We start from the raw sequence: 12,461 nt of genomic DNA, 5'->3' as shown, positions 1-12,461 counted from the left end.
GAAAAATCCACACACCCCCATGCTACATAGTTATAGTGACCCAACCACCCCCCCCAGCCCCATAGGCACTGCTGTGTCAGTGGGAGAGCATCTCTCTTCCATTGGCTTAAAGCATTGTGACGAAGTGGGACTGTTCTTAATGTTTCCTCTGAATACTGTAGGGGTGCCTCAGTTTTCCCTATGCATTTCTAAAGTCTCTAGGTGGTAGGATAAGGGGGAGTAATTGTTGCAAAGGGCCAGTGTACATAAATGGCCAACGCTCTGTCTCCTGGCAACTGATGGCCTGGTCCCTTCCCTTCCCCCCTGCAAGGTGAGAGCTAAAGGGTTGGAGAATAAAGGAACTTGGTGACCTCCTGGCCCGGAAAAGGGACAAAGCCCAGAGGAGGAGGGGCTGGAGTGGAGTCAGTTTGGACAGGCTGGGGATGTGGAGTGAAGTACAGATGTGGTTGTCTGGCTCACTGCCCCCAAAATGGACCCAGCTGAGAGGTCCGGTTCTCTGCACCTACAAGCTCTATTTTAGATCATTTTCCTGTTGTCTAATAAACCTTCTGTTTTCCTGGCTGGCTGAGAGTCACGTCTGACTGCGAAGTTGGGGGGCAGGACCCTCTGGCTTCCCCAGGACCCCGCCTGGGCGGACTCGCTGTTGGAAGCGCACGGAGGGGCAGAGGATGCTGAATGCTCCGAGGTCAGACCCAAGAAGGTGGAAGCCGTGTGAGCTTTTTGCCCTGCAGACAGGCTGCTCCCAGAGAGGAGCCTTCCCCAGAGTCCTGCCTGGCTTCATAGGGAGCAATTCCAGAGCATCGCCCGGGGACCCCGTGACAAGCATCTTCTCCAGACCCCTACAGCAGTGCAGCTCCATCTGTGAAATTGACAAGAATGGACATGAATTTAGTAGGGCCCTACCAGGATGTGTCTAAAGACACCTCTTGATTCTGTACAACTGCTCCATTTAGGTGTCCAGCGAACCTGGGTCCGCTTGAAAGCGAGGACCTGAAATCACAGGAACTTCCGTTGAATTCAGCTTTCAGTTTGTCCCCAGACTCCGGGCAAGCAGGCAGGAAGGGAAGAAAAGGGAAAGAAACATCTACAAAACAAGATTTGTATGGCCCACTCCAAACTGAGTTCTCCTTATGGCACCCGTATCTTACCCTTTGCACGAAGCAGATCTGCCTGCATCGCTTGCCACAGAGTTAATGGTATTTTTAATAACCACATTGTATTTATTATCCTTACAAAATGGAAATAAAACCCTTATATGACATATGATCAAATATGTCTTTCAGAAAGACCAGGAGATAAATTTTCTCTTTCCCTGTGTCATGTTCTCCTGGGATGGGAGGGCTGCTATCTTTTGTTGCTGTTCAGTAAAACAAGTCTAAACTGTTTTTTCAGCCCAAAACAGACCATGCCCAGTGTAATGATGCTGGTTCTGGTGGGACCCAACTGAGAGTGCCAATTCAGGACAAATTGCTTCAAGCAGGGCGGTTACAGCCCCAGACTGGAGTTTCTGTGCATACCAAGGCAAACCAAACCAGCCAGACAGAGAAGACCTTGGTTTTACCCCACTGGCTAACCACAAGTCACACAAGCAATTCCCTTAGACACTCCAGTTTCCCAGTATCATCACCATTGCCCCTCGTTATGGGGACGAATGGTTATGAAAACCAATACCCCAGTAAAAGAAAAAGGTTCTCTCGATCCCAAAGGACCAAGCCCCGGACCCAGGTCAATATACAAATCAGATCTTACCCACAAATCATGCTGTTGCCAATCCTTTAGAATCTAAAATCTAAAGCTTTATTCATAAAAGGAAAAGGATAGAGATGAGAGCTAGAATGGGTTCAATGGAATCAATGACATACAGTAACGGCCAAGTTCTTGGTTCAGGCTTGCAGCAGGGATGGAATAAACGGCAGGTTCAAATCCAGTCTCTGGAGTCCATCCACAGCTGGGATGTGTCCTTCAGTCCTTGGTTCAAAGCTTCAGTGTAGCAATGTCCCTCCAGAGGTATGAAGCAGGATTGAAGACAAGATGGAGGAGCTGCAGCAGCCTTTTATAGTCTTTTGCCATGTGGTCTGTCTTTCTTTGTCCCAAAGACAAGCTGTCCATCCCATGGCCTGGAAAAACCTCAGAGTTCTGTTCCTAGGCAGGTCCCTGCACACCTTGCTGAGTCCCAAGGGGCGTCTGCCTTCTCTTAATGGGTCAGTTGTACAGCGGATGGTCCTCAATGGGCCATCAAGCAGGCTAGGCAGAGCTGTCATCAACTTGTCTGGGGTGTCACCCAGAAGCATAGCATACAGACAGTATAGAGCCAATACATGTATCTTTAAATACAAAAACGATACATGCAAACAGATCACATAATCCTAACCAGCAAACCATAACCTCGTCTTAGACGCCTTATTCGACCCCCTTTATACACGATTTGGTGCCACTACAGGATCTTGGTCGCAACAATGTTCTATATGGTCCCAGTTCAAGTCAATAACGTCACACCCAGTAATTACACTTTGCTTCAACACATGCAATGCCCACATCAAACCATTGCTAAAGCCTGTCCCCTGCCCCTCCATGCCAGGTGCACCAGGATAGTGAGCAAGAGACACAGTCTCACAGGCATGCCCAGCTGTGCCCTCCAAGCCAGATATGGGGCAGGCAGGCTCAGCCTGGCAGGATTCAAGTTCTCAGATGTGGGGGGGATGTGGATGCACAGGGGCTCATTGGAGGATTCTGGGTGCAGGGGGAATGGGACTCTACGGGGGGGGGGGGGGTCCAGGTGAAGGTGGTTGGAGCTCCGTGGGGGGCTGTCTGGGTGCTGGGGGGAGGGCTTAGCAGGTGGGGTCCAGATGCATGACGGTTGGGCAGAAGGGGGGGAAAACTTCCCATACAGTGACCCCGCCCCCCATGGGTAAGGAGCGATGGGGGCAGGAAGCAGGGGGGAGTGCAAAGCTTCCTGCAACCAGGGGAGGCTCCTGGGGGTAGGTCTGACCACCCCAGTGGCTCCCTGCAAGGGAAGTCCTGTCCCCCCATCTAGCAGCTGAGTGCTCCCCTGGGTTGGGAAGCAGCCTAGAAGCCTGGCTCTCCTCGCTGAAAACAGCCATGGTCCATGTGGGAAACTGACCAGTGGGCACAGTGCCCCCCCCAAGCACATTCCTTCTGCCCCCCTAATGGCCTGGCAGGAAGGGGCAAGCAGTGACTCCAGGGGCTCTGTGCCTGCTGGTCACTTTCCCCGCGTGAGCTGCGAGGGAGCTGATCCCTGCCCTTCCCTTAGGCAGCCCACATGGGCAAACTGATCAGCAGGCACCTGGAATCCCCGCCCCCCCGATCCGAGGGCTCCTCCGCGGGGGGAACAGGGCTAGGGGACAAATCCGGGTGCTCCCCTGCACATCCCCCCTGCAATGCACCCAGTGTGTGTGGGGGGGCATGTTCCCTTATAACATACCCATAACCTCCTCCCATGCCACTCAGTGAGAGCCATGCTAGGGATGGCCCCTCTCTGATAGCCCGGTGGGCCCTGCCTACTGCTCCCGGACCCAGGCCCACACCCCCACCCGCTGGTCCAAAGCTAAGCCCCTATGCCTGCCCCGCACCTACTGCCCCCTGGTCCCGGGCTCAGCCCCTGTGCCTGCCCCACTAGTGGTTTCCCCAGGAATTGAAATGGGGGGGTGTGTGTTCAAATTTACAGGGGGTGTGTGTCAGGGCTGATGAAGGGTGAGACTATGAGGGTGAAGGTGGGCTGTAATGCACCATAGTAAAAACTGAAAAATGTTTCATGACCCTTTTATTAGATTCAACTCATGTTTTAAAATCACACAAATTAAAGCTTTTGACACGGTCTCCCACAGTATTCTTGTCAGCAAGTTAAAGAAGTACGGGCTGGATGAATGCACCATAAGGTGGGTAGAAAGTTGGCTAGATTGTCGGGCTCAACGGGTAGTGATCAATGGCTCCATGTCTAGTTGGCAGCCGGTGTCAAGTGGAGTGCCTTAGGGGTCGGTCTTGGGGCCGGTTTTGTTCAATATCTTCATAAATGATCTGGAGGATGGTGTGGATTGCACTCTCAGCAAATTTGCGGATGATACTAAACTGGGAGGAGTGGTAGATACGCTGGAGGGCAGGGATAGGATACAGAAGGACCTAGACAAATTGGAGGATTGGGCCAAAAGAAATCTGATGAGGTTCAATAAGGATAAGTGCAGGGTCCTGCACTTAGGACGGAAGAACCCAATGCAGCGCTACAGATTAGGGACCGAATGGCTAGGCAGCAGTTCTGCGGAAAAGGACCTAGGGGTGACAGTGGACGAGAAGCTGGATATGAGTCAGCAGTGTGCCCTTGTTGCCAAGAAGGCCAATGGCATTTTGGGATGTATAAGTAGGGGCATAGCGAGCAGATCGAGGGACGTGATCGTCCCCCTCTATTCGACATTGGTGAGGCCTCATCTGGAGTACTGTGTCCAGTTTTGGGCCCCACACTACAAGAAGGATGTGGATAAATTGGAGAGAGTCCAGCGAAGGGCAACAAAAATGATTAGGGGTCTGGAACACATGAGTTATGAGGAGAGTCTGAGGGAACTGGGATTGTTTAGTCTGCGGAAGAGAAGAATGAGGGGGGATTTGATAGCTGCTTTCAACTACCTGAGAGGTGGTTCCAGAGAGGATGATTCTAGACTATTCTCAGTGGTAGAAGAGGACAGGACAAGGAGTAATGGTCTCAAGTTGCAGTGGGGGAGGTTTAGGTTGGATATTAGGAAAAACGTTTTCACTAGGAGGGTGGTGAAACACTGGAATGCGTTGCCTAGGGAGGTGGTGGAATCTCCTTCCTTAGAAGTTTTTAAGGTCAGGCTTGACAAAGCCCTGGCTGGGATGATTTCATTGGGGATTGGTCCTTCTTTGAGCAGGGGGTTGGACTAGATGACCTCATGAGGTCCCTTCCAACCCTGATATTCTATGATTCTATGAAAGTTGGCTACTCAAGCATTCTATGAAGCACTACGTCTACATCCTTCTTGGTTTCTTGTTATAATTTTGCACAACTCTGTTAATGAACTTCTTGAATGCCATGCGTTCATCTTTGGTGGCTTCTCATGGGCCCGGTACTTCCATTTCTTCAATTGATACGCTCACTAGTTCATTCACAGGATCAGGCAGAAGGCGACTTCTTTCAGAACACAAAATTCTAGTCAATGATGAAAAAGAACGCTCAGCTGTAGCTGTTGTGACTGGGAGTAGCAAGAGATGAATTCCTACTTCCTTCATCCCAGGAAACAGAGCACAAAGATCGGGTCGAGCCACTAGTGATGATAAAAAAGAAGTTGAAGTCAAATCTTCATTCATTCGTCGTATGATATTCCACTCTGTGTTCGAATTCTCTATTTTGTCCTGAGCACATGGCAGCCCCATGGCTGGTCGTGCCTCACTCCACTCCGCTGTCGGTGTTTTATAGGACAGGGATCTGTAAAAGCTGCGTAGATGGTGAGTAGAATCTAGAAGTTGCTGCTGTAGATTTTTAAGAATCAAGGCTGTGTACTTTTTCAGTTGTCTTAACAAACACTTCTTGTCTTCTTCACTTAAGGATTCAGTACAAATGCCTTCATTAGTCAACTTCTGGACTGAAGTCTTTGCTTCTTCCAGTACTTTTTCAATGGATAGCTCTCTGATTGATCCAAATGTAGCCTCTCTTGCTGGACAAAGATCTACTACTGTTGTAGCAGATGCCTGGATGGCATTGTTTAATGATCCAAGTGGTTTCAACAGTAGACTTAAGAGAGAGAATGGCAATAGTCTTCTCTGAATGTAGTATCAAAAGTAATCCACCAGCCTCACTACTTAGATCCATCCCACGTTAGTAGATACTTTCCAAAGCCAGTAATAATGGCTGGAGTAATTTTAAGACAACAGCCAAGGATCGCTCATGAGAAAGCCAGCGGGTTTTCCCAGGTTGGACTAATTTGAACTTCAGTCCCAGTGTATCTTCTATATTTTCCAAGATATTCAGTCTTTTTGGACTCTTGCTGAAAAAAGAATACAATGAAGACATTAAATTTATAGCTTTTTTAATGTCTTTTGAAGATTTTGCAGCTCGTACTTGTGCTAGTTGGAGTAGATGGCCTCTGCCGTGCGTATAGGAGCGAACAGGGTTACACTTTTCTCTGAGCAAAGCTTGTACTCCACCATGTCTTCCAGAGAAGTTTGCAGCTCCATCAAATGCACAAGCAGCCATCTGTCTGGGGTCCAACTGACAAGCATTTAACTCTCCTAAGATGTGGGTTGTCACAGATGCAGCCGATGTGTCTTCTATAACTTGAACATGTAGAAATGCATCTACTGGCCTACCCCTGACATCAAGATAACACACACAATGACTTAATACTTTATGCCCATTTGCACCGGTTCATTCATCAGCCATGTATGCAAATTTTTTGAATGTGGTGAGAGCTCTTCACTTTTTCAGCTGCTGAGTCTTTCACTGTTGCACCGCATGCTCCTAGCCAGTCAGTGGAGTTTCTTGCAGAAAGACAGTGAGCATTTGCTGGTCTTTTTCGGAACCAGTGTTCAACTCCAGGATGAACAAGTGACAATGCACTTCACATTGGCCTCCAGTTTGTAGTGTGTGGTGTCTCTTGCTTAAATAGAAAGTAGGATGCCACAGCCATGTTTGTTCGCATAAACTGTGTTGTGTCTCCAGCATTCTTATCAGCCTCATTAAGTATGTCTAAAATTGGCTTTGAAAAGGGGCTTATAAGGCTTTCTGCATGTTGATGCACTCCAGAGGCCTGGTGTTTTGCAGCCTTTTCACGTACTTTGTCAACATTGGCTTTGCTGATCGGTCTGACAAACCCAGCTCCTCCACTTTTACCAATTGTAGCATTGGGAAGCTTTCCTTCTTCATAAGCTTTTTTGCAAGAGGTGCACCAGTAGCCATCTTTTGTAACTTCAATAAATGGGAACACTTTGACCGACAAACATTGGGAACTGCCTTTAGGTCTTGGAGACACGGTTTCTTCAGTAGGTAGCTATATTCGTGCTTTGGGCTGGTCGGATGTAGATCCACCACTTGAACCTTCAGATGACATGTTGATATATTCTTGGTTTTTGACGTGTTCTTCACCTTGGTTAGTTTTTGAGGCCTTTGAGTGGAAAACCTGTTGTATTGTTTTTTGTCTTTTCATTTTCACTTTGACCTGAAACATATAAAAGAGATATGAATAAACTAAATGTTTTGTTAGGATAATGCAAATTTAACATCATGATAATGCAAGTTACACCAAAACACATAACAGGTCTAGATTTCTAAAAAAATATAAATTAAAAAAAAATGTATTTAATTTAAATTGACTTTTGAAAAGTAAGCCATCATGGGATAAGAGGGAAGGTCCTCTCATGGATCAGTAACTGGTTAAAAGATGGCAAACAAAGGGTAGGAATAAATTATCAGTTTTCAGAATGGAGAAAGATAAATAGAGGTGTCCCTGAGGGGTCGGTACTGGGACCATTACTGTTCAACATATTCATAAATGATCTGGAAAAAGGCGTAAACAGTGAGGGGGCAAAATCTGCAGATGATACAAAACTATTCAAGATAGTTAAGTCCCAGGCAGACTGTGAAGAGCTACAAAGGGATCTCACAAAACTGGGTGACTGGGCAACAAAATGGCAGATGAAATTCAGTGTTGATAAATGCAAAGTAATGCACATTGGAAAACAATCTCAACTATACATACAAAATGATGGAGTCTGAATTAGCTGTTACCACTCAAGAAAAAGATCTTGGAGTCATTGTGGATGGTTCTCTGACAACATCCACTCAGTGTGCAGCGGCAGTCAAAAAAAGCAAACAGAATGTTGGGAATCATTAGGAAAGGGATAGATAATAAGACAGAAAATATCATATTGCCTCTCTATAAATCCATGGTACATGCACACCTTGAATACTGTGTGCAGATCTGGTCACCCCATCCCAAAAAAAGATATATTGGAATTGGAAAAGGTACAGAGATGGGCAACTAAAATGATTAGGTTTCAGAGGAACAGCCGTGTTAGTCTGTATTCGGATTATTAGGGGTATTAAACAGGAGGAGAGATTAAAATGACTGGGAATGTTCAGCTTAGAAAAGAGATGACTAAGGGGGGAAATATGATAGAGGTCTATAAAATCTTGTCTGGTGTGAAGAAAGCGAATAAGGAAATGTTATTTAATCCTTCATATAACACAAGAACTAGCAGTCACCCAATGAAATTAATAGGCAGCAGATTTTAAAAAAAACAAAAGGAAGTACTTCTTCACACAACATAAAATCAACCCGTGGAACTCTTTGCCAGGGGATGCTGTGAAGACCAAAACTATAACAGGATTAAAAAAAGAACTAGATAAATTTCTGGAGACTAGGTCCATCAGTGGCTATTAGCCAGGATGGGGAGGGATGCAACACCATGCTCTGAGTGTCCCTAGCCTGTTTGCCAGAAGCTGGGAATGGGCAACAGGGGATGGATCATTTGATGGTTACCTGTTCTGTTCATTCCCTCTGAAGCACCTGGTCTTGACCACTGTCAGAAGACAGGATACTGGGCTAGATGGACCATTGGTCTGACCCAGTATGACCATTCTTATGTAAAAAATAATTATAATAATAAAAATGTTTAGTACAGAAACTCCCCAACATAATGACCTCTCAAGATAGCAACGAGGTGAGATAACAACCTTGGCAAATAATGCATTTTAAAAATCTTGGCCTACTAGGAAACATGTCTACAAGTTTCCATTCCCAGTCACAAATCTAGCATTCTGGAGCAAAGTCACTAAAATATAGTCCAACAAACAAAATGTTTATTTAACGTGCCCCTCGCTTTTCCCTCCTTCAACGTGCCCCACACCCCACTCATCAGTGTTGTCCTTGGTCAGTGGAGACTCAGAGTTCAGAGGTGCTTTCACGTGAGTTCACCTCCCAGGTGGGGGGCAAGAAGCCCCTTGCTCGTTCCTCCAGCTGCTCCCTGCTCGCTCTGACCACTGCTGTTCGTTCTGCCACCGTTTACGCCACCGCTCTGTTGCCAATAGCCATCTGCTGCCACCAGCCCCTGTGCCTGCCCCATGCCCCCTGCCCCTGGGCTCAGCCCCGGTGCCTGCCCTGCTCCCCCAGTCCCAACCCCCGTACCTGCCCCCTAGTCCCAGCCTCTGTTCCTGTCCCACGCCCCCCTGTCCCAGCCCCTGTACCTGGCCCCCGCCCCCTGGGCTCAGCCCCTGGGCCTGCCCCGCGCCCCCCTGCCCCTGGGCTCAGCCCCTGGGCCTGCCCCGCGCCCCCCTGCCCCTGGGCTCAGCCCCTGGGCCTGCCCCGCGCCCCCCTGCCCCTGGGCTCAGCCCCGGGGCCTGCCCCGCGCCCCCAGTCCCAACCCCCGTACCTGCCCCCTGGTCCCAGCCCCTGTACCTGCCCCCCGCCCCCTGCCCCTGGGCTCAGCCCCTGGGCCTGCCCCGCGCCCCCCTGCCCCTGGGCCTGCCCCGCGCCCCCAGAACCAACCCCCGTACCTGCCCCCTGGTCCCAGCCCCTGTACCTGCCCCGCGCCCCCTGCCCCTGGGCTCAGCCCCTGGGCCTGCCCCATGTCCCCTGCCCCTGGGCTCAGCCCCTGGGCCTGCCCCATGTCCCCTGGGCTCAGCCCCTGGGCCTGCCCCATGTCCCCCTGCCCCTGGGCTCAGCCCCTGGGCCTGCCCCGCGCCCCCTGCCCCTGGGCTCAGCCCCTGGGCCTGCCCCGCGCCCCCTGCCCCTGGGCTCAGCCCCTGGGCCTGCCCCGCGCCCCCCTGCCCCCGGGCTCAGCCCCTGGGCCTGCCCCATGCCCCCGGGCTCAGCCCCGGTGCCTGCCCCGCTCCCCCAGTCCCAACCCCCGTACCTGCCCCCTGGTCCCAGCCCCTGTACCTGCCCCGCGCCCCCTGCCCCTGGTCCCAGCCCCTGGGCCTGCCCCGCGCCCCCCTGCCCCTGGGCTCAGCCCCTGGGCCTGCCCCGCTCCCCCAGTCCCAACCCCCGTACCTGCCCCCTGGTCCCAGCCTCTGTGCCTGTCCCACGCCCCCCGGTCCCAGCCCCTGTACCTGCCCCCTGCCCCTGGGCTCAGCCCCTGGGCCTGCCCCGCTCCCCCAGTCCCAACCCCCGTACCTGCCCCCTGGTCCCAGCCTCTGTGCCTGTCCCATGCCCCCCTGTCCCAGCCCCTGTACCTGCCCCATGCCCCCTGCCCCTGGGCTCAGCCCCTGGGCCTGCCCCGCGCCCCCCTGCCCCTGGGCTCAGCCCCTGGGCCTGCCCCGCTCCCCCAGTCCCAACCCCCGTACCTGCCCCCTGGTCCCAGCCTCTGTGCCTGTCCCACGCCCCCCTGTCCCAGCCCCTGTACCTGCCCCATGCCCCCTGCCCCTGGGCCTGCCCCGCGCCCCCCTGCCCCTGGGCTCAGCCCCTTGGCCTGCCCCATGTCCCCTGCCCCTGGTCCCAGCCTCTGTGCCTGCAGCGCGCCCCCTGCCCCTGGGCTCAGCCCCTGGGCCTGCCCCATGTCCCCTGCCCCTGGGCTCAGCCCCTGGGCCTGCCCCATGTCCCCTGGGCTCAGCCCCTGGGCCTGCCCCATGTCCCCCTGCCCCTGGGCTCAGCCCCTGGGCCTGCCCCGCGCCCCCTGCCCCTGGGCTCAGCCCCTGGGCCTGCCCCGCGCCCCCTGCCCCTGGGCTCAGCCCCTGGGCCTGCCCCGCGCCCCCCTGCCCCCGGGCTCAGCCCCTGGGCCTGCCCCATGCCCCCGGGCTCAGCCCCGGTGCCTGCCCCGCTCCCCCAGTCCCAACCCCCGTACCTGCCCCCTGGTCCCAGCCTCTGTGCCTGTCCCATGCCCCCCTGTCCCAGCCCCTGTACCTGCCCCATGCCCCCGGGCTCAGCCCCTGGGCCTGCCCCGCGCCCCCCTGCCCCTGGGCTCAGCCCCTGGGCCTGCCCCGCGCCCCCCTGCCCCTGGGCTCAGCCCCGGGGCCTGCCCCGCGCCCCCAGTCCCAACCCCCGTACCTGCCCCCTGGTCCCAGCCCCTGTACCTGCCCCCCGCCCCCTGCCCCTGGGCTCAGCCCCTGGGCCTGCCCCGCGCCCCCCTGCCCCTGGGCCTGCCCCGCGCCCCCAGAACCAACCCCCGTACCTGCCCCCTGGTCCCAGCCCCTGTACCTGCCCCGCGCCCCCTGCCCCTGGGCTCAGCCCCTGGGCCTGCCCCATGTCCCCTGCCCCTGGGCTCAGCCCCTGGGCCTGCCCCATGTCCCCTGGGCTCAGCCCCTGGGCCTGCCCCATGTCCCCTGGGCTCAGCCCCTGGGCCTGCCCCATGTCCCCCTGCCCCTGGGCTCAGCCCCTGGGCCTGCCCCGCGCCCCCTGCCCCTGGGCTCAGCCCCTGGGCCTGCCCCGCTCCCCCAGTCCCAACCCCCGTACCTGCCCCCTGGTCCCAGCCTCTGTGCCTGTCCCACGCCCCCCGGTCCCAGCCCCTGTACCTGGCCCCCGCCCCCTGGGCTCAGCCCCTGGGCCTGCCCCGCGCCCCCCTGCCCCTGGGCTCAGCCCCTGGGCCTGCCCCATGTCCCCTGCCCCTGGTCCCAGCCTCTGTGCCTGCCCCGCGCCCCCCTGTCCCAGCCCCTGTACCTGCCCCACACCCCCCCTGCCCCTGGTCCCGCCCCACACACCCCCTGCCCCTGGTCCCAGCCCCTGTACCTGCCCCACACCCCCCCTGCCCCTGTACCTGCCCCACACCCCCCCTGCCCCTGGTCCCAGCCTCTGTGCCTGCCCCGCGCCCCCAGTCCCAGCCCCCGTACCTGCCCCACGGCCACCGGTCCCAGCCCCGGGGCCTGCCCCCGGCTCCGTCACGGCGCGCGGCCAGCGCTCGTAGAGCCGGGCAGGGAACCCAGGCGTCCGGGCGCAGAGGGGCGGGATGCCCCTGGGGACCCGGGTTCGAACCCCCGCAGGCGGGAGAGGGGCGGCGCAGGCGCAATCCACCCCCCTCCCCGCGAGAGGGCGGGGCTGGCCCTGGCTCTATGGTCCCGACTAGGCCCGCCCCCTCGCGGCCACTCTAGCTCTGACGTCGCTGCGCTCTATGGTGGCCTCAGGCCGGCGCGGGACCCGGCGCTTCCGGCGGCGGCTGCATGAGGAGACTCCGGGGGGGGCGGGCAGGTGAGGGGCGGGGGGGTCTGGGTCGAGCCGGGGAGCGCAGGCGGGGCTCCCTGAGGGGGGGCGGTCTGTGGGGTGATCCCGCGGGGGGGATGCGGGGGTAGCTGTGTGTGGAGGGGTCCCTGGGGGGGGGGCGGTCCGTACGGGTAGGGGTGTCTGGGGGCTGGGGGTTCCTGAGGGGGGGCGGTCTCGGGGATGAGGGGGTGATCCCGGGGGGGCGTGGGGGGTAGCTGTGTGTGGAGGGGTCCCTGGGGGGGTGGTCTGTGGGGTGAGGGGGTGATCCCGGGGGGGTGGGGGGGGGTAGCTGTGTGTGGAGGGGTCCCT

The 12,461-nt window shown here is 55.6% G+C and overlaps 1 protein-coding gene and 1 long non-coding RNA gene across 3 annotated transcripts in view; one reads left to right on the top strand and one right to left on the bottom strand.

Annotated features, from left to right (window-relative positions):
* Positions 1 to 3,764: 3,764 nt before the first annotated feature.
* On the bottom strand, positions 3,765 to 12,002 carry LOC140906263 (uncharacterized). The gene is made up of 3 exons (XR_012157053.2): positions 11,786 to 12,002; positions 8,505 to 8,603; positions 3,765 to 7,181 (listed from the first exon to the last, which is right to left on the bottom strand). It is a non-coding gene; the product is annotated as an uncharacterized LOC140906263 (long non-coding RNA).
* A 47-nt stretch (positions 12,003 to 12,049) lies between these two features.
* Positions 12,050 to 12,461, top strand: part of CPSF1 (cleavage and polyadenylation specific factor 1) — a 33,978-nt gene continuing 33,566 nt past the window's right edge. For both annotated transcript variants that reach the window (XM_073329879.1, XM_073329878.1), the window contains exon 1: positions 12,050 to 12,140. The gene's annotated coding sequence lies outside the window, so the exon portion shown is untranslated. The remainder of the gene's footprint in view (positions 12,141 to 12,461) is intronic.

The sequence above is a fragment of the Lepidochelys kempii genome, chromosome 2 (assembly GCF_965140285.1).
Source record: "Lepidochelys kempii isolate rLepKem1 chromosome 2, rLepKem1.hap1, whole genome shotgun sequence".
Lineage (NCBI taxonomy): Eukaryota > Metazoa > Chordata > Testudines > Cheloniidae > Lepidochelys > Lepidochelys kempii.
The sequence above is the reverse complement of the archived record's forward strand: the minus strand, read 5'-3'. Positions and strand labels throughout refer to the sequence as shown.